Below are 26,878 nucleotides of genomic sequence, written 5' to 3' on the forward strand. Positions count from 1 at the left end.
CCGATAACTGCCCCAATTACAGCGATCAGCAGCAGCTGAGTCCCGACTACAGATCAATAATCGGGCTACATCTATGGTGATGGATCTGGGGGTGACACGAGGGGCCGCAGCCCGGGACCTTCCCACCACTGCCCGCTGGATCTAGTGACAAGGAGTCAGGCGTAATGATGGATGTGCAGAGCCGGACTTACCCCGGAGCAGGCGCTGACATCCGGATCGGGGAGTCGCTGGCTCCCGGGTGTCCGCCGCTGTCTATCCCTCCTCATCCGCTCCGGCTGCCGCTGCTGTCCCGGGCCGGACTCCGATCTCTGGATGTTCTCCCCCAGGCGGCGGCTTTCAGAGGCCGTCACTTCCTCCAGGACCTGCCCCTTGACTTAAAGGGACAGACACACTCCGGCGGCGGAGAGCAACAATGGCCCGGGAACTGGAGCAGATAACTGGCGCTGCTGGACCGGGAAGGAAAAATCTCCATGAGCCTCTGATAACCCGGACCTGGGCACCTCGTCACCTCAGACACTTCTGGGGACCTCTGTGTGGTGGCCAGGACTTTCCAGGGAACTCTAAAACAAATAAAAAGAAACTTTGGAACTCTCTGTCACGTGACATATCCTCCCGCTGCGGTCGGTCTCATCCTATAGAATCACGTGACTAGGGCGCCCCATCAACCCTGTGCAGCCTGGTTATGCAGTAAACCTGAGCTGTTGCCCATAGCAACCTATCTCATGCCAGGTTTCATTTTCAGATGCCCTTTTAGAAGTACAGTGGTCCCTCAACATACGATGGTAATCCGTTCCAAATGGACCATCATATGTTGAGGGATCCGTGCAATGTAAAGTATAGGACAGTGGTCTACAACCTGCAGACCTCCAGATGTTGCAAAACTACAACACCCAGCATGCCCGGACAGCCAACGGCTGTCCGGGCATGCTGGGAGTTGTAGTTTTTGAACATCTGGCGGTCCGCAGGTTGAAGACCACTGGTAATGGAGGTTATACTCACGTGTCCCCCGCCGCTCCGGACCGTCACTGCTGCCCTGGATGTCGCCCTCCATCGCTTTTGCTGCGTCTCCAACGCTCCGGCAAGGCCTCTGCCTCCCCGGCATCCTCACTCTCCGTCGCCGCCATCACGTTGTTACGCACGCCACTCTGATTGGATGATGGAACAGCGTGCGCAGCGACGTGATGACGATGATGCAGGGGATCCCGAAGAGGACAAGCCAGAGCCCCGAGGACAGGTAAGTGATCGTAAGCGGACCACACGGTCCGTAAACGGCTATCCGGCGGTGGCTGAAGCAGTCTGCGCTGCCAGATAGCCGTTTATGCGATGGCCCTGACATACAAAAGCATCGTATGTTGATGCTGCCTTCAACATGCGAGGGCCTCTGAGAGTCCATCGTATGTTGAAATGATCATATGTCGGGGCCATCGTAGGTCGGGGGGGTCACTGTAAAGCCTTATTGGTTGATATGGGCAACTGCTCCACTGGTTCTTCACACAAGGCTTCTGAAATCTTCCCCATTGGGAGCTCTTTCCTGTCAGCCTGGTCTTGAGTCTACCCCTTCTACACATGACATGTGCGCCACCACAGTAAGGGTATGTTCACACTCCTGAGTAATTCCTGAGGAATTCCGCTAACGGAATTACGCGCTGTGAACATAAACATTAGTGTGAAATCGTTACGCGCAAAGAAAGAACATGTTCATTCTTTGCGCAAAAGTCCCCAAACACTGCATAGCCATCAATGGTGACGGCGCAGTGCTGCGCGGTCCTACGGCCGAAGTATTGTGGTGGCGGGCGCTAGAATGGAATCTACGCTCGCGCATGTTCACACAGCCATTATTCTTTCTGGTGTTTGCTTAAATCATTGCAATCTTCTGACATAGACGCCATGTTTTTTTTTTTTCTTTTCTTTTTTATGAAATAAACAATCTGGTTGCTATGGACAACTGCTTCACTTTTCATCTACACAGGTTTTGATAAATCTCCCCACGTATGAGTACACCCCCAAAACATTCCGTCAGGATTTGCTCTTTTTTTTTCTTTTTCCTGCTGGGTACAATAGCACATACCTTTCATAGAACAAGATCCAATAAAAAAAAAAAAACACACAACGCAGATTTGTGGATTCTGTGCAGAAGGTGGGCTGAAATTTGTCCTGAATTTATGCAGAATTTCCTGCAATCAAGACGCAAATTCCAGATTCCGCAAAAAAGAATTGACAAGTTCATTCTTTCTGCAGAATCTGGAATGCAGAATTTACACAGTAGAAAATCTGCTATGTGAATGGGACTGTTGAAATTCCATTCACCACAATGTTACCTTCGTGTAGCAGAATTTCCTAGCTGAATTTTTCTGCCAGATTCCACTCTGAAAATCCACAGTGCGAATATGTGGTGACACATGGGTGCAACATATACTTGCCAGGGCACCGTTAACCTACACAGTTCGAGGTGGAGACAGTTTCCCCTGGGCCAGGCGCGGGGCAATAAAACAGACTGATGCCAGGTTACGGATAACTGTCTTTTTATTGAAGCAGGAGCAGATGGTACAATACTCGCAGTACAGAGCAGAGTAGAAGGGATGCAGTGTAACACCGAGCCCTGTGGCCTTGCTGGGACTTATGATGCTTTTCACCCACTTGAATTGACTTGCTATTAGCTATGTAATAGAGAGAAAAGGCACTCCAATGGTAAAGAACCACCAGTAAACGGGTAAAGAGACGAGGAACGTTGCTTATCACAAATGGTTGTGTAGCCCCATACACAACAATGGAATGAGCGTGGGTAACGCAGGGTCCTGTCTGTAGATATACAGGTAACTCCAAGCACAGGTGGGAATCTAAAGGTGCTGACCAGGAATCAGTTCAGAGGAGCCAAAGTAAAATCCAATTACAGTGAGCCCTCGACCTACGATGACCCCGACATACGATAATTTCAACATGCGATGGCCTCTCAGAGGCATGTTGAAGGCAGCATCAACATACGATACTTTTGTATGTCGGGGCCATCGCATAAATGGCTATCCGGCAGCGCAGACTGCTTCAGCTGCCACCGGATAGCCGTTTACGGTGCCCCGTGTGGTCTGCTGACGATCACTTACCTGTCCTCGGGGCTCCGGACCGCCCTCTTCGGGATTCCCTGTATCGTCGGCGCTCTCCGTCAACGTTATCACGTCGCTGCGCACGCCGTCCCGTCATCCAATAGGAGCTGCGTGCGTAGCGACGTGATGGCGGCGACGGAAAGCGAGGATGTCGGGGAAGCAGAGGACGGTGACATCCCGGGCAGCGGTGACGAGCGGTGACAGTCCGCAGCGGCGGGGACAGGTGAGTACAATTTTCCCTAACAGTGGTCTTCAACCTGCGGACCTCCAGATGTTGCAAAACCACAACTCCCAGCATGCCCAGACAGCCAACGGCTGTCCGGGCATGCTGGGTGTTGTAGTTTTGCAACATCTGGAGGTCCGCAGGTTGTAGACCACTGTCCTATACTTTACATTGCACGGATCCCTCAACATGCGATGGTTTCAACAAACGATGGAACGGATTACCATCGTATGTTGAGGGACCACTGTCGTTTATTTAGGACCAAGATGTAATGCGTTTAGCTACACATGCCCAGCGACACTTGTTGCATCTTGGTCCAAAATAAACAAATTGGATTTTACTTTGGCTCCTCTGAACTGATTCCTGGTCAGCGCCATTAGATTCCCCCCTGTGCTTGGAGTTACCTGTAGATATCTATCTTGCTATTAGATATGCTATTAGATATTAGATAAAAGAAAATGCAGAGGTGGCACCTTGATAGTGTCATTACCTTTGTAAAACAAGGGTGGTTGCAAAATAAATAAAATAAAAAAATGCTGCCCTCCTTTTGAGTTGTGCTACAGTACAGGCACAACTCTGAGATGCGCTCAAAACTGGTGTGCGGCAGGGTTCCGGGGGCCACTTGCTGTCGGCACCGCTGGCAGGCGATCGGGATGCTGGATGGGCAGCGAGGTACTGGGGGCTGCTGGATGTTCGCACCGCTGGCAGGCGATCGGGATGCTGGATGGGCAGCGAGGTACTGGGGGCTGCTGGATGTTCGCACCGCTGGCAGGCAGTCAGGATTCAGGCAGATGCGGTGAGGTTCTGGGAGCCGCTGAATGTTCGCACCACAGGCAGGCAGTCAGGATGCAGGCAGATGCGGCGAGGTTCCAGGAGTTGCTGATTGTCAGCACTGCTGGCAGGCAGTCAGGATGCAGGCTGGAGTGGGTTGCGGGCATCCGTGGCAGGGGATGGACCCAAAATCCGACTGGTTATACTGCGCTTCACTGGGATGAAAAAGGCAATTTTTGCAGGAATACTATGTTAACTTTTTATTTCCAATGCACCAGTAGTATACACGGGCAATATTCGTTACACAGGTTCGGGATGTGCAGGACAACGCGTTTCTACAGGGGATTCCTCTCTTCGTCAGGGACCTGTTTAACAGATTTGTAAATTACTTCTATTTAAAAAATGTAATCCTTCCAGTACTTATCAGCTACTGTATGCTCCAGAGGAAGTGGTATGGTTCTTTTCTGTCTGACCACAGTGCTCTCTGCTGACTCCTCTGTCCATGTCAGGAACTGTCCAGAGCAGGAGAATTTTGCTATGGGGATCTGTTCTTGCTCCGGACAGTTCCTAAATTGGACAGAGGTGTCAGCAGAGAGCACTCTGGTGGTCAGACAGAAAAGAACCATACAACTTCCTCTGAAGCATACAGTAGCTGATAAGTACTGGAAGGATTACATTTTTTAAATAGAAGTAATTTACAAATCTGTGAAACTTTTTGGCACCAGTTGATTTAAAAAAATGTTTTCCCTTGGAGTACCCCTTTAAACACTGTTATGCAGGCTGTGCACTCACTACTTTACATTGTAGCAGAGGGTCATTTCTTCAGTGTTGTCACATAAAAAGATGGAATAAAATATTTAGAAAAATGTGAGAGGTGTAAGATACTGTATTCACAGAGAATATACTCATATGTACAGCAGGTACCGTATTTTTCGCCGTATAAGACGCACTTTTTCTTCCCCAAAACTGGGGGGAAAAAAGTCGGTGCGCCTTATACGGCGAATACACCCCTATCGCGACGGTCCCTGCGGCCATCAACGGCCGGGACCCGCGGCTAATACAGGACATGACCGATCGCGGTGATGCCCTGTATTAACCCTTCAGATGCGGCGATCAAAGCTGACCGCCGCGTCTGAAGGGAAAGTGACACTAACCTGGCTGTTCAGTCGGGCTGTTCTGGACCGCCGCGATTTCACCGCGGCGGTCCTGAACAGCCCGACTGAATAGCCGGGTTAGTGCTTACAGGACACCAGGAGGGGCCTTACCTGCCTCCTCGTGTCTTCTCCGTTCAGGGATCCCCTGTATGGCCGGCGCTCTACTTCCTCGTCATCACGTCGTCGCGTACGTGCGTCGGCGTGTGTAACGACGTGATGACAGCAACGGAGAGCGAGGATACCCGGCCGGCAGCAGAGACGTTTCGGAGCGACATCCAGGGCAGCGGTGACGGGTCCGGAGCGGTGGGGACACGTGAGTATTACCTCCTATGCAGTGGTCTTCAATCTGCGGACCTCCAGATGTTACAAAACTACAACTCCCAGCATGCCCGGACAGCTAAAGGCTGTCCGGGCATGCTGGGAGTTGTAGTTTTGCAACATCTGGAGGTCCGCAGGTTGAAGACCACTATTGGGTTCAAAATCTCTAATTTTTTAGATTTTGCACCTAAAAATAGGGTGTGTCTTATACGCCGGTACGTCCTATAGGGCGAAAAATACGGTATATTACTGTTACTCAAGCATTGATACAAATAGGGTGACGTACAGCACATGACTCTTCCTGTAGCATATGAGGCACATGCTCTTCCATCAGATAGGAGTGGGTTCATATAACATCAGACAACGTTCATATCCAAAATTATAGACCAAAAAAAAAAAAAAGTTAATAAGTTCTATACAAATCCTGTCAGTGCAACTTCATAAATATTACTTATTGTACACAAACGGATCTGCAAATACCCAAATCTAAACTCATCACCAAGACTATAATAACTTGATAAATTCTCCCAAACTTTTAACCTTACCATTTTCTACTAATTGATTCACCTTATGTATTCTAACTTTTTCCCAACTTCATAAATAATAACCAAAAAGATACAGCATTATAGGTCGATTTCATATTAAAAGATATCATTTTATTCAAATAATTGATCATACTAAAGTAAAGTATATATTTTCATCCAAGTAAATAAGAGTGCAATAATGTTAGCAACATAACAAGGTCAATGTGAGTATATCTTAGCAAAAATATATGATATCATACAAAATGTATATAATAAATAGAGATAAGCGAATCGAATCTGACGAATCCGAATTTGTTACGAATTTCAAGAAAATTAAGATTCGCAATGAATGTGAATATCGCCGCGATTCTATCAGGCGAATCGCTTCATTAAACTCCATTTAGTGCCGTCCAGGCTCCAGGGCATCTAAAATGGTGGATCTACATGTGATGACATGGGGCAAGGAATCCTGGGAAGGCGGGAACAAGGGTAGGTAGGAAGACGCTGAATCACATGCAGGATGCAGCCTATCAGCAGCCAGTCACCTCTGTGATGTCACACCCCTATATAATTGGCAGCCATATTCCGGCTAGTTACTTCATCCTTTCACTGCAGAGAGATAGGACAGACAGCGATGTGTGTTACACAGAAAAGCTTTTTCCAGCAGTGTTTCACCTGCTAGTCACATCAGCGTTCTGGTGGGAAGAGAGCAGTGCGTTTTTCACAGAAAATTATTTTTAGTGCATCGATTAACCTCCCAGTCACTGTCTACAGCATTGTATTACAGAGAGGGGCAGAGAGCTGTGTGTTGCCTCATACATTTAAACAAGCTGGCTCAGCCGGAGAAACGTTAGCAGAGGAGGGAGGAATACGTTTTTAGTGCAACTCTGTGTCTTTGTTCCACAACAAATCCATTCCTAAAAGTCTGTAAGAGAGTGCAATTTTGGGTTTAGTACACAGCCACTGTGTGCTGCAGCACTGTTGTGTACTGCTGGTGTTTTGCACAAATGCTTATTTAAGCGTACTGTAGCACATTTTTCTGCCCTCATAAGTGCATACCTACATCTAAGTACTGTACTATTTTTTACCTGTTAATCTGCCAAGGGCCTAGATACTGTGAACGACCAGGCAAAAGTACTCACTGGCTGTTGTTGTACCGAAATACTTTTTTAAGCGTACTGTACCGCATTTTTCTGCCCTCATAAGTGCATACCACATACATCTAAGTAGTGTACTATTTTGCACCTGTTAATCTGTCAAGGGCCTAGATACTGTGAAAGGCCAGGCAAAAGTACTCACCGGCTGATGTTGTACCCAACATACTTTTTAAAGCATACTGTAGTGCATTTTTCTGCCCTCATAACTGCATACCACATACCTACATCTAAGTGGCGTACTATTTTGTACCTGTTAAACTCTCAAGGGCCTAGATACTGTGAAAGTACACACCTGCTGCTGTTCTAGACAAATACTGTTAAGCGTAGTGGAGTGTATTGTAATACCCTCATATACGCACTAAGTATGTCAGGCAGAGAAGTGCCAGGATGTGCACAGAGGAGTGTCAGAGGCCTAAATTCATCAGGCGCAGGCAAACGTTGCAACAGACTAGGGGCGAGTGACAGCAGGAGTTGCAGCGAGAGGCCTGATCTCCGGTATCAGCTAGCGGTCGTGTCTTGACCATCAACCCATCTGCCGTCATCGATTGGCTAAAACGGTCATCCACTTCATCACAAGTGACATCTGATACCCCCAGTCAACAGGCTGTTGGTTCCTCAGACACAACCATCAGTTGGAATGGCCCGGGAGCAGTCCCTGTCCTCCCATTGCCTCTGTCCTATGTTGTTCCCTCCCTTAAAGAAGTATCTTATGCTGTGGGCTCAGCTCCACTATTCAGTGAGGACGATCTAATAGAGGACAGTCAGCAGCTACTGCTCAGCCAGGAAGCAGAGGAGACATCCACCGCTTCCTTCGTTAGGTGGGCAGTGATGAGGAGAGTGACATGGGAGGTGGTGTTGCCAGTGTTCAGGGTCCTGAAGCAGACACTGTTGAGCAACCTAAAGAGGACATTGGTGACGTGCAAACACTTGTTGATGATGATGAAGCCGATCACAATTGGGAGCCGGGTGCAGAAGAGGCTTCATCATTAGGAGAAGAAGGTTGCAGGTTGCCCGTGAGGCAGCAGCTGAGCCAGCAAGGTGGTAGCATGGTTGGCAGCTAACATGGTGGCAGAAACGAAAATTCTGGAGCCAAACGTGCCCGGGGGAGACCACCTGCTTTGCGGAAGCATACCTTCCCGGGAGGTTGTGGAACAGGGGTTCCTGGAGACGGCAGCAGTAGCAGCCAATAAGTGCAGACAGTTGGTGGGAAAATCAGCTACTTGGCGGTGTGGCAGTTTTTCATCAAGCATCTGGAGGAGGCTAACATAGCCACATGCAAGATGTGTCGGCAGAAGGGGAAGTGTGGCCAGGGTCCCAATGTTGGCACCACGGCCCTGCATCAACATATGCTGCACCACCATAAAGCAGCCTGGGAGAACCGTTGCTCCGATGTGGTGGTCCAACCTGCTGCATCACCCAGTGGCACGCCACTCCCTCGTGTGTCATACCCTCCTTCTGTCTCTCCAGATGCTCCTGCTCCTCCTATGTTTAGTCAGTCATTCCACCAGCAATCCATCGGCGAAGCCATGCCCAAGAGACAACAGTATGCGCTCCTGTCCAAGTTGCTGGTGCTGCAATCCTTCCCTTTTCAAGTGGTGGACTCTGCACCTTTCAAAGAACTGATGGCTTGTGACGAGCCGAGGTGGAGAGTCCCAAGCCGTCATTTCTTTGCAAAGAAGGAAGTACCAGCTCTGTACAATTTTTTGGAAGAGAAGGTCGGCCAGTCCTTGAGCCTGTCGGTGTGTACCAAAGTGCACGACAGCGCCGACGTGGGGAGCTACTACAGAGAGATCATACGTAGTCAGTTGGCCGATGCCTACCGGCACCATCGTCCATCCTCTCGCAGGTGAGACTCAGGGGGCCTCTGCGCTCACCTTCCCCTGCCATGGCTGCAGGGGAGGGTTGGGGTGGCAGAAGCAGTACCAGCTCCATCAGCAACAGCCTGAGTCTACAGTCACTGATGAGTACCTTTCTTCACCCGCATATTGAAGCAACTCATCAGCAGCAGGTAGACCTGGAGCAGGACCTGAACCAGCAGGTGGTGGCATACCTTGACATTTCCATGCCAACACACCTTGAAGATCCGCTGGACATCTGGGCAGCCAAACTTGATTTGTGGCCGCAACTAGCAGAGTTTTGCCTGGAAAAGCTGTCCTGCCCGGCCAGTAGTGTGCCGTCAGAGCAGGTGTTTAATGCGGCGGGGGTCTTAGTCACCCCGAGGAGAATGTTTCTGTCCATGAAAAATGTGGAGAGACTGACTTTTGTGAAGATGAATCAGACATAGATCAGCCAGGATTTCCACCCACCAATGCCTGATGCATGAGAGTAGATTGACCATGGTGCCACACCAACACTTCACAAATATGGATAGTGCCAAACAGATTTAAGGCACTGCTCCCCAGTTACAAACATTTCTCTGCATCAGACCTTTTTTCACCCACCTTCGTCACCGGGTACTGATATTGCCACCCACCACACCACTCTGTCACTGGGTCACTTTCAGGACTCCTGATGCTGCTGCTCCCACCTCCAGGTTGTCTCTTTCTGCCACCATATGGTCTCCTCATGCTTCTGCCACCTCCAGGCTGTGTCATTCAGCCACTATATTGTCTCCTCATCTGCCGCCAACTCCAGGCTGTGCCATTCAACCACTATATGTTCTCCTCATGCTGCACCAACTCCAGGCTGTGCCTTTCAGCTACTATATGGTCTCCTCATGTTGCCGCCACTCCACGCTGTGTCATTCAGCCACTATATGTTCTACTCATGCTGCCGCAAGCTCCAGGCTGTGTCACTCAGCCACTATATGGTTTACTGATGCTGCTGGGCCTGGAACATTACCTACATTTTTTTATGGTAGCACTAGCTACTATAAATCTTCAATTTAAATTTGAAAATTCATCTTTTAATCTTAGGGATTGTGAAGCCCTATTGTCTCCTCATACTGCCGCCAGCTCCAGGCTGTATCATTCAGCCACTATATGGTTTACTGATGCTGCTGGGCCTAATACCTTACCTAAAAAATTTTATGGTAGCACTAACTACCATAAATCTTCAATTTAAATTTGAAAATTCATCTTTTAATCTTAGGGATTGTGAGGCCCTATGGTCTCCTCATGCTGCCGCCAACTCCAGGCTTTGTCATTCAGTAACTATATGGTGTCCTCATGCTGCTGCCACCTCTGTGCTCCTTGTTAGATTGGGTTTTGTGGTCATACGGTATTAGTTTAAACTAAACGCCGGGACATTAAACTTGGGATTCTAATATAAATCTTAAATTAAAATTTAAAAAAATCAATGTAAGTCTGAGGCCCAATGGTTGTCGACGTCATATTACCTGAAACAGCTTGGAGCGATAACAATGAACCTTAACTGATTAAATTAAACATTCACACTTTCACAGTCAGGGGGGCCCTGAGAGGCAGGAACAGGTGGTATCTCCCCTGGCAAAGGGTAATCAAAAAATAAAAATAAATTCAAATAAAATAAAATAAAAATGACATTAAAAAATCTGCCACATCCAGACACTATGCAGCAGGGATTCTAATAGCGATGCCTGTAATCTGCATGTCATAAACGTTTTTTTCTCATGGGTGCAGACAACTTTCCTTAATGCAATCTACGCACCATATCCAACATGGCTCTTCTTTCCCAGCACTGTAAAATGTATAATGCACAGGTGGATAAAGAAACAGTTCAGCTATTTTATTGATCACTACAGTTTATTATAAAGTAAATAGAAGGTGGACTCGGAGCACAAGTTGACGTCACCCTTGTCTGCTTCAATGGGTGGAGCAATCCATTGGTGGGAGAGAGGGATCAATCTGCAACTAATGCAACAGCTGTAGGCACCCTGATTGAAAATCCTAGGTCTTTTGAATGGATGGGGCTCATTTATGTTTCAATGGGTGGGGTGGCTGATGTGCGGGAGAGAGGAAAATGGAATTATGGGATTTGTAGTCAAGAAAAGAAAATTCAAAAAGGAAATACCAGTTCACAAAAAGCTAGCCACAGTGGTAATCTCACAAAATAGCCATTTATCCCCAAGACAAGCGCAGATCCTTCCTAAGCATGTCCATCACTGCCTGCCAGGTACGTACTAAAATCACCTCATGGTGGATAATCCCTTTAAGGACTAACCCCTTTATACATTAATAACTCTGAGATGCTTATACCTTTTATTCTTATTCCAAGATTGTTTTTTCATGACATATTCTACTTTCACATAGAGGTAAATTTTCGTTGTTACCTGCATCCTTTCTTGGTGAAAAATCCCAAAATTTCATGAAAATGTTGAAAAATTTTTATTTTTCTAACTTTGAGATTTTCTGCTTGTAAGGAAAATGGATATTCCAAACAACTTATATCTTGATTCACAAATACAATATCTCTACTTTATGTTGGCATTATAAAGTTGACATGTTTTTACTTTTTGAAGACTTTAGAGGGCTTCAAAGTACAGCAGCAATTTTAGAAATTTTCATGAAAAATTCAAAATCTTAATTTCTCAGGGACAAGTTAAGTTTGAAGTGGATTTGAGGGGCCTTTCTGTGAGAAATACCCCATAAATTACCCCATTATGAAAGCCTCAAAGTATTCAAGCTCTCAAAGTAGCCCTAAAAGTATTCAAAATGACATTCAGAAAGTTTGTTAAAGGACAACTGCAGCGGCATTACACTTATCCCCTATCCACAGGATAGGGGATAAGTGTTTGATCGCGGGGGGTCCGACCGCTGGGACCCCCCCCCAATCTCCCTAACGGGGCGCCGCCTTAAGCGCTCATGGTGAGTGCTAAGGTGCGTATCGTCGACCTAGAGGTCGACGGTGACGTCCTGTCTCCTCCCTGTCCCCATACAGTTCTATGGGGGATGCGGGGAGGCACGAATGCTGCCTCCTGCCTCTCCCATAGAGATGTATGGAGGAGGCGTGCCAGCCGCAACGTCATGCTGCGGCTGGCACGCCCCCTGCATGGGAGAGCCGCGCCCCGTACAGGAGATCACAGGGGGTCCCAGCGTTTGGACCCCCCGCGATCAAACACCTACTCCCTATCTTGAGGATAGGGGATAAGTGTTTGTAACGCTGCAGATGTCCTTTAACCCTTTAGGTGTTTCACAGGAATAGCAGCAAAGTAAATCTTCATTTTTTTACACTCGCATGTTCTTGTAGAGCCATTTTTAAAATGTTTACAAGGGGTAAAAGGAGAGAAATCCCCCCTAAATTTGTAACCCACTTTCTCTTTAGTAAGGAAATACATCATATGTGGATGTAAAGTGCTCTGTGGGTGCTCTAGAAGGTTCAGAAGAGAAGGAGTCACATTTGGCTTTTGGAAAGCAAATTTAGCTGAAATTGTTTTTGGGGGGCATGTCACATTTAGGAAGCCCCTATGGTGCCAGAACAGTAAAAAACAAACAAAAAACAAAAACAAAAAAACACATGGCATAGTATTTTGGAAACTACACCCCTCAAGGAACATAACAAGGGGTACAGTGAGCCTTAAAACCCCACAGGTGCTTGACAACTTTTCGTTAAAGTCGGATTTGTAGATGGAATTTTTTTTCCCAAAAATGCTTTTTTTTTTTTTTACAATTCAACCCCATGTGACCCCATTTTGGAAACTACCCCATTGTAAGGGACACCGCAGGTGGTGGCTCCTCTGGTCCTGTGAGGATCATGTGAGCCTTGCCAGGGAGCGGAGTCTAAGGTGCCGCTGGCCTTGCTGCGACAGGCGGCACCCAGGTTGCTACCCCTGGCACGACTCGTTCACACAGGTAGCTGGGAGGTAGCGTGGAACACAAGGAGACTGGCAGGATATGGCAAGATGGCAGTAGGTCAGGACAGGTAACACAGGTGCAGGGGAAGTAAGGTAGCAAAGAACAGGTACAAGGTAACAGGAACACAGACTTTCACTATGGCCCAAGGTAACCAAAGATCTGGCAGGGGATCTAGGGAAAAAATGATATTTAAGGACAGGGGACAGGTGTAGACACTTGATTAATTGAGCACTGGCCCTTTAAGTGAAAGAGCTCTGGCGCACGCACCCTAGGAGGCTGAGGCACAGGCGCTAGGGGTGCGAAGACACGGAGAGGCGGATGATGAGAGAGGTGAGTGACGGGCTGGGATTTGCATGTGGGCGCGTCCCACAATGCGAATCCCAGCCCCGCCGGCAGCGGGGACATGAGCAGAGAGCACTCACGGCCGGTGTTACAATTCCCCACCCCCCCACCCCTTTTGGTCTCCCCCTCTTCTTTGGAATTCAGAGAGTTTCCCACTACATAAGACCAGGGGGTTTCTGGAATAGGCATAGGCTGTAAGGAACTTGCAAACTTCTGTCGTGGAGTCTTCCGTCTTCTAAGGTGACCAACTGGCAAGGAAGAATGTCCTCAATTCAAGACTTTACATCTGAGTTTAACATGCAGAGAAGATATCACAAGGGGAACAAGACAGTGATCTTTGCAATATTGTCCCCAACAAGTGATTTCACCAGATTTTCAGTTAAGTTGTGGAGAATGACGTTGAAGCCAAGGAAGACCAAGAAGAAGTTCCAAAGTACAATATGGTAGCACATAGAACTACATTTTTTTCCATTATGCAAATTTCCTACTTGAATGACGAGCGGTTCCGTGTGAAATTTCACCTTACAGTTCAGTTTTTGTCCATTTACAGAAGAGATGTAGAAGGGCTTGGCAAGACGAAACACTGGAAGACCGTGTTTATGGACCTGGGAGGCACCAATGAAGTTGTCAGCGGAACCGGAGTCCAAAAGAGCAGAAGCGATGAAAGACGTCTTGGCAGAGGAAAATACTTGAACCGGGGTGGTCAAGAGAGGAGAGATAATATTAACATCTAGGGAAGCCTCCAGGTCGCTACCCCTGGCACGACTCATCCACACAGGTAGCTGGGAGGTGGCATGGCACAGAATGAGACTGGCAGGACCTGGCAAGATGGCAGTAGGTCAGGGCAGGTAACACAGGTGCAAGGTAGGTAAGGTAGCAAGGAACAGGTACAAGGTAACAGTGACAAAGACTTTCACTATGGCCCAAGGTAACCAAAGATCCGGCAGGGAATCAAGGGAGGAGCTGATATTTAAGGACAGAGGACAGGTGTAGACACTTGATTAATTGAACACTGGCCCTTTAAGTGAAAGAGCTCCGGCGTGCGCGCACCCTAGGAGGCGGGGGCACGCACGCCGCGGCTGCGAGGACATGGAGAGGCTGAAGATGAGAGTGGTGAGTGACGGGCGGGTATTCACATGCTGATGCGTCCTGCGATGCGAATCCCAGCCCCCCCCCAGTGGGGACATAAGCAGAGAGCAGAATTTAGTAAGGGGTGCAGTGAGCATTTACACTCCACTGGCGTTTAAAGGGGTTCTCCGGTGCTTACACATCTTTTCCCCTATTCAAAGGATAGGGGAATAGATGCCTGATCGCGGGAGTCCCGCTGCTGGGGACCCCCGGGATCATGCACGCGGCACCCCGTTTGTAATCAGTCCCCGGAGCATGTTCGCTCCGGGTCTGATTACAGGCGACCACTGGGCCAGCGGCGTGTGACATCACACCTCCGCCCCTGTGTAACGTCACGCCTCCGCCCCTCAATGTAAGCCGACGGGAGGGGGCGAGATAGCTGTCACGCCCCCTCCAGTAGGCTTGCATTGAGGGGCGGAGCGTGAAGTCACACGGGGGCGGAGGCGTGACGTCACACGCCGCCTGCCTGGTGGTCGCCTGTAATCAGACCCAGAGCGAACACGCTCTGGGGACTGATTACAAACGGAGTGCCGCGTGCATGATCCCAGGGGTCCCCAGCGGCGGGACTCCCGCGATCAGGCATCTTATCCCCTATCCTTTGGATAGGGGAAAATATGTGTAGGCACCGGAGAACCCCTTTAACAGATCTTTGGAACATTCTGGGCTGTGCAAATGAAAAATTTTATTTTTAATTTTCATGGACCACTGTTCCAAAAATCAGACACCTGTGGGGTGTAAATGTTCACTGCCGACCTTATTCAATTCTGTGAGGGGTGTAGTTTCCAAAATGGGGTAGTTTCCAAAATGGGGTCACTGTAGCCCAAAATGCTCACTGTACCCCTTATTACATTACGTGAGGGGTGTAGTTTCCAAAATGGGGTCCATTGTTCTGGCACCATGGGGGCTATGTAAACACATGAGGCCTTCAAATTCCGGACAAATTTTCTCTCCAAAGCCCAATGGCACTCCTTCTCTTCTGAGCATTTCTAGTGCGCCCGCAGAGCACTTTATATCCACATATGGGGTATGTTCTCACTCAAAAGATATGGGGTTATACATTTTGGGGTCTTTTTTTTAATTTTCCCTTGTGAAAATGAAAAATTTAGGGTAACACCAGGATTTTAGTCAAATACCTGTGGGGTGTTAATGCTCACTATACCCCTTGTTATGTTCCGTGAGGTGTGTAGTTTCCAAAATGGGGAAACATGTGGGCATTTATTTTTTTGCGTTTATGTCAGAACCGCTGTAAAATCAACAACCCCTTTAACCCCTTAAGGACTCAGGGTTTTTCCGTTTTCGCACTTTCGTTTTTTCCTCCTTACCTTTTAAAAATCATAACCCTTTCAATTTTCCACCTAAAAATCCATATTATGGCTTATTTTTTGCATCGCCAATTCTACTTTGCACTGACATTAGTCATTTTACCCAAAAATGCACGGCGAAACGGAAAAAAAAATCATTGTGCGACAAAATCTGAAAAAAACCGCCATTTTGTAACTTTTGGGGGCTTCCGTTTCTACGCAGTGCATATTTCGGTGAAAATTACATCTTATCATTATTCTGTAGGTCCATACGGTTAAAATGATACCCTACTTATATAGGTTTGATTTTGTCGCACTTCTGGGAAAAATTTTCTGACCCCTATAACTTTTTTATTTTTCCACGTACGGGGCGATATGAGGTCTCATTTTTTGCGCCATGATCTGAAGTTTTTATCGGTATGATTTTTGTTTTGATCGGACTTTTTGATCACTTTTTAATCATTTTTTAATGTTATAAAAAGTGACCAAAAAACGCTTTTTTGGACTTTGGGATTTTTTTGCGCGTACGCCATTGACCTTACGGCTTAATTAATGATATATTTTTATAGTTCGGACATTTATGCACGCGGCGATACCACATATGTTTATTTATTTATTTTTTTACACTTTTATTTTTTTTATGGGAAAAGGGGGGTGATTCAAACTTTTATTAGGGAAGGGGTTAAATGACCTTTATTAACACTTTTTTTTTACTTTTTTTTTGCAGTGTTATAGGTCCCATAGGGACCTATAACACTGCACACACTGATCGCTCATCCTGATCACAGGCGTGTATTAACACGCCTGTGATCAGCATTATCGGCGCTTGACTGCTCCTGCCTGGATCTCAGGCACGGAGCAGTCATTTGTCGATCGGACACCGAGGAGGCAGGTAAGAGCCCTCCCGGTGTCCGATCAGCTGTTCGGGACGCCGCGATTTCACCTGACTGAGCAGCCGGGATACTTTCAGTTTCACTTTAGAAGCGGCGATCAGCTTTGACTGCCGCTTCTAAAGGGTTAATACCGCACATCGCCGCGATCGGCGATGTGTGGTATTAGCCGCGGGTCCCGGGCGTTGATTAGCGCCGGGACCGACGCGATATGATGCGGGATCGCGGCGCGATCCCGCTTCATATAGCGGGAGCCGGCGCAGGACGTAAATATACGTCCTGCGTCGTTAAGGGGTTAAATCACCAATTTAGGCCTCAAATTTACATAGTGTGCTCTCACTCCTGAGCCCTGCTGTGCTCCGGCAGGGCACTTTACACCCACATAATGGGTATTTTCGTATTCAGGGTAAATTGCGTTACAAATTTTGTGGGTCTTTTTTCCTTTTACCTCTTGAGAAAGCCCCCTATTATGGAAATACCCCATATGTGGCCCTAAACTGATGCCTTGAAATACGATAGGGCTCCGAAGTGAGAGAGCGCCATGCGCATTTGAAGGGATTTGCATAGGGACGGACTCGGATGCAAGAATTACACTTGCTTCCGATACCAAAATTACCCTACGGCAGTGTTTCCCAAACAGGGTGCCTCCAGCTGTTGCAATACTCCCAGCATGCCTGGACAGTCAATGGCTGTCCGGCAATACTGGGAGTTGTTGTTTTGCAACAGCTGGAGGCTCCGTTTTGGAAACAGTGCCGTACCAAATGTTTTTCATTTTTTTATTGGGGGGGGGGGGTGTAACTGTGCATGGGTATATGTATATGTAGTGTTTAACTTTTTATTTTGTGTAGTGTTGTGTAGTGTAGTTTGTACATTCACACGGGTGGGGTTTACAGTGTGTTTCCCACTGGGAGTTTGAGCTGCAGTGGAAAATTTGCTGCATCTCAAACTTGCTGCGAGAAACTCACTCCAAACCCCTGCCTGTGTGAATGTACCCTGTACATTCACATGGGCTGGAGGGGGATGGCAAACCTCCAGCTGTTTCAAAACTACTACTCCCAGCATACCCTTTGGCTGTCCGTGCATGCTGGGGTTGTAGTTATGCAAAAGCTGGAGGCACACTGGTTGCAAAACACAGAGTTTGTTATTTAACTTAGTGTTTCACAACCATTGTGCCTCCAGCTGTTGCAAAACTACAACTCCCAGCATGTACGGTCTATCAGAGCATGCTGGGAGTTGGAGTTTGCAACAGCTGGAAGCACACTGGTTGGGAAACACTAAGTTAGATAACAAACTCTGTGTTTCCCAACCAGTGTCACTTAAGGGTGCTTTAACACTATAAAAATGCACCCGTTATGAATGCCCGTTATAAAAAGAGGGGAAATCGGCAGTTATACGGCCAGTACAAAATCACTAACGGCTATTAGAAAATCCCATTATAGTCTATGGGATTTTTCTAATAGCCGTTTGAAACAGTTATCGCCGTTATTAATAACGGCCGTTATTTTGTGACGGGCGAATGAACTGGAGAAATAGTGCATGCACTACCCTTGCAATATTAATTCCCTAGATAACAAGTGTTACTCGTCCTAAAAAGGGCGGCCCCACACAGTGACCTCTCCCTGTTTCCACCTAAAAACACTGCCATTTCCCATGGTTTTTAGGCCCCTTTCACACTACACAATTACTCCGTTTTCAAAATTCCGTCCGAAAATCGGCAGTAAAAAGCCGTTACAAAATCCTTTACGGCCATTAGAAAATCCCATTATAGTCCACGGGATTTTTCTAACAGCCGTTTTAACCTGTTTTTTTTTTTAACGGACATTATTTTGTGACGGATGATAGTAACGGGAGAAATAGTTCATGAACTATTTCTCCCGTTACTATCTTCCGTCATAAAATAATGGGATTTTCTAACGGCCGTATAGAATTTTGTAACTGCCGATTTACTGCTGATTTTCTGACAGAATTTCGAAAACAGAGTAATTGTGTAGTGTGAAAGGGGCCTTAGTTGGAAATAGGGAGAGGTTCCTGTGTTGGGCTGCCCTTTTAGCACGAGTAACAATTGAAAAAGAAGGGAATTAATAGTGCGAGAGTAGGTCCTTACAGGGGAAGTTTTTACCCATACCTATTACAATGGACCATACGTTGTTCCCTTCCACATTTTAGAGGTCTTTGCATCGCATAAATACTTGGTGGTATTGGTGGCTGTAACACTCACGTTTCAGAAGACAGGAACCCCAGGGGATGTGGATCCACTGGACCTGTGTGGGAGATGACTCGGATAATACCATGGAGCGGAGACTAAGGTACCGCTAGTTTTCACCAGAGCCCGCAGCAAAGCGGGAATGACTTGCTGCAGCAGGCGGCACCCAGGTCGCTACCCCTGGCACGGCTCAACCACACAGGCGGCTGAGGAGATGCCAGGCACAGGAGGGATAAGACAGCCCATAGTCAGGATAGCAGAAGGTCAGGGCAGGGCAAAACAGGAATGCTTTCTCTCAGGCTCAAGGCAACAAAGATCCGTCAGGGAAGTGAGGAGGGTGGAGGAATTTATCAATGAGCCACAGGTGAATTACTCTAATTAGTGCACTGGCCCTTTAAATCTTAAAGCTACGAGGCGCGCGCACCCTAGGGGACGGGGACACGCGAGCCACAGCAGAGAGGCAGAGGCGAGGGCAGGAAAAGCACCAAGTGAGTGACGGACTGGGGCTGCATGCGGGCTTGTACCGCTATGCGAGTCCCAGCCCTGCCGGCAGCAGCAGGTAACGGGACCATGCGCTCACGGACAGCGTGTGCGACCGGAGCGCATAACGTAACAGTACCCCCCCCTTTGGTCCCCCCTCCTTTTACGAATCAGAAAACTCCTGAGAAGGTAATGGTCCAGGATATTCTCCTCAGGATCCCAAGATCATTCTTCAGGACCATAACCCTCCCAGTCGACCAAAAAAAAAATGATTTACCTCTCACAGTTTTTGTAGCAAGAATCTATTTAACCTTGAAGATAACAGAAGAGCCGGAGACAGGTGTGGGGACAAGATTCTTCTGAGAAAACCGGTTTATGACAAGAGGCTTGAGAAGAGAGACGTGGTAGGAATTGGGAATACGTAACTTAGCAGGTAGACAGAGTTTGTAGGAGACAGGGTTGATTTTTTTGTAGAATCTGGAAGGGACCAAGGTAGCAAGGACCAAGCTTGTAACAAGAGATCTTGAAGGATGAACTTGGATGAAAGCCACCCCATGTCATCAGGAGAGAAGGACTGTCGAGTCTGTTGCCAGATGGTAGAGAAGTCACGGACCAGCTCATCAACAGCAGGCACACCGGAGGTAACTGGGAGAAGAAGGTGAGGACAGAAATGGAGTCCGTAGACAACAAAAAACGGGGACGACCTCGTGGACTCGAAATCCTTAAGATTATATGAGAATTCAGCCCGGGGAGGTCAACCTAATCGGGGAGAATTCCAGATTGATGTCCAGACAGTTACAAAGAACTCGCCAGAGACAAATTGCACACCTCGATCCGAAATGATGAGGAAGACCATGTAAACGACCATGTAAATGAAAGACATGTAACAAGAAGTACTTCGCCAGCTGCGGGGCAGAAGGAAGACCTGGTAGAGGAATGAAATGAGCCACCTTTGAAAATCGATCTACAACGACCTAGATGACTGTGTTATTATGAGATGGTAGCGATATGGGACCAGGGAGTCTCTGGAATAGGTAAGGCTTTAAGAGTCCTGCAGGTCTCTGTCAAGGAGTTTTGTCACGGGAACAAGTTTCACAGGAACAAACAAACATCACGTTCAAGATGGGGCCAGCAGTAGTGCCAGGAGATAAGAAGTAGAGTCTTGCGTATTCCAGTATGTCCTGCTGTCAAGGAAGAATTACCCCATTTCAGGAACTTGCGTCTCAATCTGGCGGGCACAAAGGATTTTCCCAGAGGAACTTGCTGAATCTTGGCAGGAGAAGCAAGAATCAAACGGTCAGGAGGAATAATATGCCTAGGCCTGGAGTCCAAACCAATGACGTCAGAGGACCTGGAGAGAGCATCAGCCCTGATGTTCTTGTCTGCTGGACGGAAGTGAATGAAGAAGTTGAACCTAGAAAAGAACAGTGACCACCTTGCCTGGCGGGGGTTCACATGCCATTCCTCCAAAGCTAGCTTGATAGCGAAGAGTTCACGATCTCCAATGGAGTAATTCCTCTCAGCAGGAGAGAAGGTCTTGGAGAAGAACCCACAAGTAACAGTCTTGCCCTTTGCATTTTTCTGAGTAAGAACGGCACCCGCTACAGTAGATTAGGCATCAACCTCCAAAGCAAAGGGCCTCTCCGGATCAGGTCTGGTAAGCACAGGAGCAAAGGCAAACACAGACTTTAAACAGGAGAAGGCCTCTTCAGCCTCCTGAGGCCAAGATTTAGGATTAGATGTCTTCTTAGATAGAGCCACAATTGGAGCAACCAAGGATGAAAAATGTGGGATAAATTGACGATAATAGTTTGCGAATCCCAGAAAGAGTTGAATAGCACGTAGGCCCGAAGGACGAGGCCTATCCAATACTGCAGACAATTTATCTGGATCCATCTGCAGGCCCTGGTGACAAACAATGTAGCCAAGAAACGGAAGACTATATTTCTCGAACAGGCATTTCTCCAGTTTGTCGTTGAGATGATTCTTCTGTAGTCGCTGAAGAACCAGACGAACATGAGTACAATGCTCCTCTAAGTTGGAAGAGAAGGTCAGGATGTCATCTAGGTATACGACAACACAGGTGTAGAGAAGATCACAGAAGATAACATTGACAAACTATTGAAAAACGGATGGAGCATTGCATAGACCAAAAGGCATTAAGAGATACTCAAAATGTCCGAGTATTGAAGGCCATTTTCCATTCATCTCCCATGCGGATACAAATGAGGTTATACCCTCCACGTAGGTACAACTTGGAGAAGACCTGGGCACCACATAGACAGTCAAAAAGTTCTGAGATGAGAGGTAGAGGGTAACGGTTCTTGACCATGATTTTATTAAGTCCCCTTTGGTCAATGCATGGACGGAGTGAGCCATCCTTCTATCCGACAAAGAAGAAAACCAGTTCCAGCAGAAGAGGACTTACGGATAAATCCCTTTTGGAGATTCTCCTGGATATACTCAGCCATGGCTTTGGTCTCAGGAACCGATAGAGGGTATATCCTTCCACGAGGAGGTGTGGTACCATGCAGAAGATCTATAGGGCAGTCGTAAGGACGATGTGGAGGCAGAGACTCAACCTGTTTCTTGCAGAAAACGTCAGAGAAATCTTGGTAAGATGGTGGAAGGCCAGTTTGACTGGACTGATTGGAGGCAAAGATTTTGACAGGATTGTCCCCAATGAATAATCTCTCCAGTTCTCCAATCCAGTTACGGAGAATGGTGTTGCAGCCAAGGAAGGCCAAGAAGAATCTCTGAAGTACAGTGTGGCAGAACATAGAATACAATCTTTTCTTTATGCAATACTCCCTCTTGCATGACGAGAGATTCTGTACGGAAGTGAACCATACAGTCCAGATTTTGTCCATTAGCAGAGGAGATGAACAAGGGCTTGGCAAGCCGAGTAAGGGAAGGATGATACTTGTGGACCAAGGAAGCATCAATAAAGTCACCTGCTGATCCAGAATCCAAAAATGCTGTAGTGCTGAAGGAAGACTTGGCTGAAGCGAAGACTTGTACAGAAATAGTTAAGCGTGGAGAGGTAGTATTCAGACACAAGGCCGCCTCTCCCATGTACACTATGTGCTGGAGTTTTCCGGACGTTGTGGGCGAACTGTACAGTCCTTGAGGAAGTGTTCCGGGCTAGCACAATACAAGCACAAATTCTCACTGCGTCATCATGACCTCTCCTGTTGCGTAAGACGAGAACAATCCACTTGCATAGCCTCTCGCCGACAAGAGGTGCCAAAAACTGAAGAGGTGGACGTTGAAACATGCGTGCTAGGCGAGGATAACTCCGTGTTCAGGCAGGCTCTCTCTCTAAGCACAATTCCTTCTGTCTCTCAGCAAAACGCAGCCAAGTGGATAAGTTCAGTCAAAGAGGATGGAGGATCACGTGCTGCGAGGGCATCTTTAATCCTGCTTGACAGTCCTTTTTTGAATGTGGCACACAAGGCCTCATCATTCCATGCAAGTTCAGAGGCAAGCATGCGGAATTGAACCGCGTAGTCACCAACAGAAGAATTGCCTTGACAGAGATTCAGCAAAGCCGTCTCAGCAGAAGAGGCACGTGTGGGTTCCTCAAAGACACTGCGAAATTCTGTTAAGAAGGCTGACAAATTGGAGCATACCGGATCACCACGGTCCCAAAGGGGTGTAGCCCAGGCCAGGGCTTCTCTGGACAGTAGACTAATGACAAACGCCACCTTAGCACTTTCCGTCGGAAACTGTTCATACATGAGCTCCAAGTGCATGGAGCACTGTGTAACGAAGCCTCTGCATGACTTGGATTCCCCATCATACTTGAAAGGTAATGGCAGACGTGGCTGGGAGCCAGAAGACACTGCGGGAACCAGTGGTGGGAGTGGGCCAGGTTGCGGTACCTCCTGCTGTTGCAAGGCCAAAAGCTGTTGCATCATAGCAGAAAGTTGAGAAAGTTGCTGGCCTATCGGGCCAACTGCTGTGACTGATGTACCACAACGAGGGAAGATCCGCGACTTCAGGCAGGGGTACCTCAGAGGGATCCATGGTCGGATCTCACTGTAACACTCACGTTTCAGAAGACAGGAACCCCGGTGGATGTTGATCCGCTGGACCTGTGTGGCAGATTACTCGGACCGTACCAGGGAGCAGAGTCTAAGGTGCCGCTGGTTTTCACCAGAGCCCGCAGCAAAGCAGGATGGACTTGCTGCGGCAGGTGGCACCCAGGTCGCTACCCCTGGCACGGCTCAACCACACAGGCAGCTGAGGAGATGCAAGGCACAGGAGGGATAAGACAGTTCATAGTCAGGATAGGAGAAGGTCAGGGCAGGCGGCCCAGTAGCATAGTCAGGAACGTATAAAATGGTCAGTAGGCATGCGGCAAGGAGCAAAGGATCAGATACACAGCAAGGCAATAACAGGAATGCTTTCTCTCAGGCTCAAGGAAACAAAGATCCGGCAGGGAAGTGAGGGGGTAAAGAATTTATCAATGAGCCACAGGTGAATTACACTAATGAGTGCACTGGCCCTTTAAGTCTCAAAGCTTCGGCGCGTGCGCCGGAGCAGAGAGGCAGAGGCGGGGGCAGGAGAAGCACCAAGTGAGTGACGGCAGCAGCTGGTAAGGGGACCAGGCGCTCACGGCCAGCAGGTGCGGCCGGAGCGCATAATGTAACAGTGGCACATGGTATTTTTTGCACAACTTTCCTTTTGTTAGCTAAAAAAAAAAAAAATTGGGGTCCATATATTTTATCCTAAGAAAAGTTAAGTTTTACGTAATGCATATCTTCAATACTTACTTGTGGTCTAATGCAGAGGAATTTCTGAAACTGGGGACCAGCACCTTAATTATGTTTTGCAGTATCCATGGCAACACAATGAGAGAGCCTGGAGGTGGTAGCATCAGCATGAGGAGACCATACAGCAGCACAATTAGAGAGCCTGGAGGTGGCAGCATTAGCATGAGAAGACCATATGGTGGCACAATGGCAGTGCCTGGAGGTGGTAGCATCAGCATGAGGAGACCATATGGTGGCACAATGAGTGAGCCTGGAGGTGGCAGCATCAGCATGAGGAGACCATTCGGCATGAGGAGACCATAGAGCAGCACAATGACAGAGCCTGGCAGTGGCAGCAGCAGCATGGGTTGAGTCTGAGGAACCCACCAACTGTTGACTGGGGATGTCGGTTGTCATATGGTATGAATTTGATGACTGAGTGAACTGATCAATCACGGCTGGTGGGTTGCTGGTCGAGACACAACTGCTAGCTGACATCTGGAGCTCAGACCTCTCCCTGCGACTCCGGCTGCCACACGCCCCTACTCTGCTGCGACCTCTGCCTGCGCCTGATGAATTTAGGTCTCTGCCACTCCTGTGTGCACATCCTGGCACTCCTGTGTGCACATCCTGGCACTACGCAGCCTGACATTCTTATTGCGTACATGAGGGGAGTACAATACGCTTCACTACGCTTAAAACAGTATTTGTCCAGAACAGCAGAAGGTGTGTACTATTGGTTGTCCTTTCACAGTATCTAGGCCCTTGACAGATTAACAGGTACAAAATAGTACACTACTTAATGTACGTATGTGGTATGCACTTATGAGGGCAGAAAAATGCGCTACAGTACGATTAAAAAACGTATTGGAGTAAAACACCAGATGGTGATTACTTTTGCCTGGTCTTTCACAGTATCTAGGCCCTAGACAGATTAACAGTTACAAAATAGTACACTACCTAGATGTACGTATGTGGTATGCACTTATGAGGGCATAAAAATGCGCTACAGTATGCTTAAAAAAGTATTTGAGTAAAACACCAGCTGGTGGTTACTTTTGTCTGTCCTTTCACAGTATGTAGGCCCTTGACGGATTAATAGCTACAAAATAGTACACTACTTAGAGGTATGGGGTATGCACTTATGAGGGCAGAAAAAATGCGCTACAGTACGCTTAAAAAAACATTTTTGCACAACACCAACAGTACACGACAGTGCTGGAGCACACAAAAGATGTGTTCTAAACCCCAAATTGTACTGTCAAAGACTATTGGGAATGGACTGCTGGGTATTATACAGTCTACAGACTAGTATAACCAGCAGATGATTTATTGTGGAACAAAGACACAGAATTGCGCAGAAAAAATTATTCCTGCCTCCTCTGCTAAAGTTTATGAAGTTGAGGCAGCTTGTTGAAATGTATGAGGCAACACACAGCTATGTGCCCCTCTTTGTAATACAATGCTGTAGAAAGTGACTGGGAAGTTAATGGCTGCAGTAAAAATCCTTTTCAGTGGAAAAAAGCACTGCTTTCTGTCCACCAGAACGCTGATGTGACTAGGAGGTGAAACACTGCTTGAAAAAGCTTTTCTGTGTAACACACACACACACACACACACACACACAGGCTGTCCGTCCTCTCTCTCTGCAGTGTAATGAATGAAGTGACTTGCCGCAATATGGCTGCCGATTATATAGGGCTGTGACATCACAGGGGTGACTGGCTGCTGATAGGCTCCATCCTGCATGTAATTCAGGGTCATCCCGCCTACCCGCCTTCCCACCTTGCCTTCCCGCCTTCCCAGAGTTCCTTGCTCCATGTCCTTACATGTGGATCCACCATTTTAGATGCCCTGGAGCCAGAACCGCACTAAATGGAGTTTAATGAAGCGATTCGCGTGATAGAATCGCGGCGATATTCACATCCATTGGGAATTGAATTTTTCATGAAATTCGTAACAAATTCGGATTCTCTAGTTTTTGTTGCCTTGGACGGCACCTATCATCCTTTTTTTCCGGGTCGCCGGGGACTCAATTGACCCAGAATTGCTGCAAATCGCCAATCTGAATTAATCGTCGATTTGTGGCTATTGCATCCCGTTCAGGTCCCTGCCAAGCGAGCGGCAGGGAACGGAAATACTCAGGGCATACAGGTACGTCCTGAGTCCTTAAGGATCAGGTATGCAGGGCGTATGCATCTGCCCTGCGTCCCCAAGAGGTTAATAAAAAAAAAGCAGTACAATAAAAGACAAGCTATGTAGCCATGGGTATAGTTTGAATCATATTGACCCACAGAATAGAGAAAACATGTTATTTTTACCATGAAGTGCACTCTTTAAAAATGATACCCCCAAAAATGTGCATAATTTCATTTTTCTTTTCAATTGCCCCCCAGAAATAATATTTTTTTGGTTGAGCCGAACATTCAATGGTACAATTAAAAGTGTCATTATAAAGTTTCAATTGGTTGCGCAAAAAACAAGCCCTCATAGAAATTAAAGTTTTGGTAAAGAGAGAAGGTTCTTTGTGTAGGTATGGAAAAAGGGCATAAAAACCAGCTATATTTTTTTTTTTTTTTGCTGTGCCCATACTATCAGTCCACCCATAAGAAGAAATGTATTAATAGCATAAATGTTTGCGTAATGCGAAGCCTGCTGAGCAAGTGTGTGGTTTTCCCAGTTGCTGCACAAAATGTACTATGCTTCGCATGTCACACTGCACATGCAATTATACAGGTGCACGATAGTTGATAAATCTCCC

General features: G+C 47.4%; 1 protein-coding gene across 2 annotated transcripts in view; it reads right to left on the reverse strand.

Annotated features, from left to right (window-relative positions):
• Positions 1-26,878, reverse strand: part of OAF (out at first homolog) — an 85,956-nt gene that overhangs the window by 48,612 nt on the left and 10,466 nt on the right. The window contains exon 1 of one of the 2 annotated variants that reach the window (XM_056542347.1): positions 192-712. The exons of the other annotated variant lie outside the window; for it this stretch is intronic. The gene's annotated coding sequence lies outside the window, so the exon portion shown is untranslated. Of the gene's footprint in view, positions 1-191; positions 713-26,878 lie in introns of those variants that run through there. 2 annotated transcript variants of the gene reach the window in all.

The sequence above is a fragment of the Hyla sarda genome, chromosome 10 (assembly GCF_029499605.1).
Source record: "Hyla sarda isolate aHylSar1 chromosome 10, aHylSar1.hap1, whole genome shotgun sequence".
In the NCBI taxonomy this organism is placed as follows: domain Eukaryota; kingdom Metazoa; phylum Chordata; class Amphibia; order Anura; family Hylidae; genus Hyla; species Hyla sarda.